This window comes from Saccostrea cucullata, unplaced genomic scaffold, assembly GCF_032062105.1.
Source record: "Saccostrea cucullata isolate Sc308-1 unplaced genomic scaffold, CSIRO_AGI_Scuc_v1 ctg1026, whole genome shotgun sequence".
NCBI classification, from domain to species: Eukaryota; Metazoa; Mollusca; class Bivalvia; order Ostreida; family Ostreidae; genus Saccostrea; species Saccostrea cuccullata.
The window spans coordinates 45,194-48,879 of NW_026938259.1; positions in this window are offsets into that span (position 1 = coordinate 45,194).

Sequence of the window (3,686 nt, forward strand, 5' to 3'; positions counted from 1 at the left end):
AAACGATATTTTCATGTTTTTTGTATGTTTGCATAATCTCCCGATATCAGTTTAAAATAAGAACATAAATAAAAAAAGTGTTAACTATGAAAAGTTTTGTACATGTATTTAAATGAGGAATTACTACAAATGTAATGTAATTTTTAAAAAATCTTTATTTTAGCTTACATATTGGAATATGTGCCTTTAATTTTAAAATAAATATCTACCAAAACATATCAAAATCATTGTTTATGTTGCAATAGAAACAAGCCAGTAATTTAATAAAAATCAATTTTACTTTAACTGTAACAAAGCATATTCTATTTTAATCAAAAGCTTTAAAAAGAACATATTGAAAATATTGATAAACTAACCTAATTTTTTTTTACCTGGTTGTTTCTTTGCAAAATTGGAATTTATAGATTGCTTCAAAATATTGATGGCTTATATACTGTATATATTTTTTTGGCATAATCACAAGACTGCTTCATCTCGTGACAACGAAATTATTTGATATCCGCAAAGTACTAATACGAATCACTCATCATATTCTGATTATTTTATTAATTAATTAAATAAATATAACAAATGTGCATCTTAACTTTAACGAAATGTGATGTCCGTTTAAGTGTGTTTTTTGTTGTTTACATAATACTGAAGTAGACGTTTTTTTTTAATGTTTAATTAACTTTAATTTGCTTATTATTTCTATGTTAATCATGTAGCCTTGTTGAGTTTCTCTTATATTTACACTTTACATGTTAAAATAATTAAATATAACATATAAATTTCTTAGCCTGTATAGAAGAAAAACACAGCAAAATTTGTAAATATTTTGCTAATTTTTTTTTTGTTTTGTGAAAATTTAGTAATATGTATTCATGAAACCAAACTAAAAGAAAATATTTCGTTTAGGTAATTTCAGACTTTAAAACAATTCTTTTATATTTTTGTTACAAATATGATACACGATAGTTACCAAACTAAATCGGCAAAAAAGCCGAATATATTTGATATTTAAGGTTTGTCAAAACATCTATATTGCATTACTAGCAAGACAAGTCCAAATAGAGGAAGGGATAGCATAAAAAAACATTTGTAATCTGTGATCTTTTGAGTAAACTTGATTTAAATAATAGTCATTGATTTACGCATGTTTAGAATGAAATGTGGAAATGAAAGGATATGGAGAAAACGAACAGTATTCAATCTCAAAGTGCATAAAACAATACAAAATAAGAGCAGAGCAAATACGTACCCCCGAAACAACAGAGGTGGGATCAGGTGCCATGGAGGAGTGAGCACCCCCTGCCGACCGGTCACACCCGCCGTGTGCTCCTTGTCATGATCAGGATATAACGGAAAAAAATCCGTCGTCAATTCAGTGTATAAATAATGGACTAACAATTGGTATGAAAAACACCAGTCAGCATTTGAGTCAATGATAGATTGTATTTGCTGACAAGGTCATTTTATCGACCATAGAACTAACGAAATGATGACTTTTTTTGGATATCTCTATATAAAGTTCTTCCTCTAAAGGAGACCAATAACGTCTGAAAATGGCCTCAACTACCCAGCCCTCCAGAAAACAATACGAATCCGTAACGATAGAATAGGTTAAATGAAAAATTTAAAGAGGATTGATTTCTCATTTATTCGGTGATATCAAGCCCGATTTCATTGATAACATTTAGGAATAACTAGTCATTAGTATGAATAAGTTTACAAGTATTTAAAAACTTAACAATTTATGCATGTAATCTAAGAAGATATCAATTAGACTCAAGAGCCTAATATTGCTCATTGATTACGGAGTTTTTTTAAATCACCATATCATCAAACATTTAAGAGCTATTTAGATATTTTTGTTGATGGCGCCATAGTAAGCAATCAAAGAGATGCACGAGAACGGCGGGTTCAAAAACTGGTTACATCCAAATTTATAATTAGTTCGTACTTTTTAGCTTTGTAGGGGTTTAGACCATTTGAAACATTCACCTCATCATTTTTTAGGTCATCTGAGTAAACACAAGTGACCTATTGCTATCCGTTTTCGTCCGTTGTCGTGCATCATGTGTTGTGCGTTACTGTAACATTTGAACATTTTCAATTTCTTCTCTGCAACCACTGAACCAATTTCATTCAAATTTGGAACAAAGCATCTTTGGGTGAAAGGGAACACAAATTGTGATTTTTAATACCCCCCCCCCCCTCCCAGGATCTGAGGGGTTGGGCCAAAACCACTAAAATTAATACAATCTTTAAAAAGGCTTCTTCTTTACTCCTACACCTCAAGCTGTCAAAATGTTTGCATGATTGTAGTGAGCATTGAGTCCTCTTCCATAATTGTGAAATTCATGGGGAAAGTGATTCTAGTGCTAGGGCGAGGTATAATAAGTATACAGTGAAAATGCATCATTTCTTTGAAACTCTGCTCCTGGGTATTAAATTAAGCAACTAAGTATATTTTATACATAGTTATGATAAGCAAGAGTGCATCTACCAAAATTGTGAATTTATGGCCCCAGGATTGAGGGTTCTGGTGTTAGGCGGGGCTCTGTTGATTACATAGTGATTACATAGTGAAAATATATGAATTCTTAGAAAATTTTCTTCTCTGCTCCTAGGTATTAAATAAACTAACCAAGTGCATATTTATGATGAGCAAGAGGGCCTTTAACAAAATTGTGAATTTTATGGCCCCAGGGTCAGTGGTTCTTGTGTTAGGGCGGGGCTCCATTGATTATATAGTGAAAATACATGAATTTTTTGAAAATCTGTGAATTTTATGGCCCCAGGGTCAGGGGCGCTGGTGTTAGGGTGGGACTCTATTGATTACATAGTTAAAATACATGAATTCTTTGAACATTTTCTTCTGGTATTAAATAAACTAGCTAAGTACATAGTTATTGAGCAAAATTGCCTATTTGAAAGTTGTGATTTTATGGCCCCAGGGTCAGGGGTTCTGATGTTAGGCCGGGGGTCTATTGAATAGATATTGAAAACATATTAAACATTTGAAAATTTTGTTCTCTGCTCCTGGGTATTAAGCAGATGAACTACCTATATAGTTATGATGAGCAAGGGCCCTTATTTTCCAAAATTGTGAATTTCAAGGCCCCAGAGTCAAGTGTTCCATAGAGGGGGAAGGGGTTGTACATATATAATGAAAATGAATTAATTGTTTGAAATCTGCAGCTTGGTATTAATCAAATATTTTTGAAAAGCTAGGATGCATTTTAAAAATTGAGCAATGTGAGGATCTAGGTCAAAGGGTGAGGAATTCGTGTGTGGGAAGGGCACTACGGATTATTGCTGAATATTTCTCATTAGATGAAATGCATTTTTTGTTCCCTTACCCTGCCTATGATTATAAAGTAAACAAACGAAGCAACTGCTAAGTGTATAGTTATGATGATCTATGATGCCTCTTTTAAAATTGTCGATGCCATAGCATCTGGCTTAAAACATTTATCAAATGCAATCACTGGGAAGTTGTTGCGTAATGCTCAGGTGACCTATAAGACCCTGTGCCTCTTGTTTGTAAATCGAAACGAACAGATATTTGCTAAAAATGAAAAGGATACATAACACAATTTTTTTTAAAGTAATATACTATGAAATGATGAAATTATTAATATTCATGAAAGAAAAGGGAAAAGAAAAGAATTTGAATATCACTTAAAATCAGCATTTTTTTT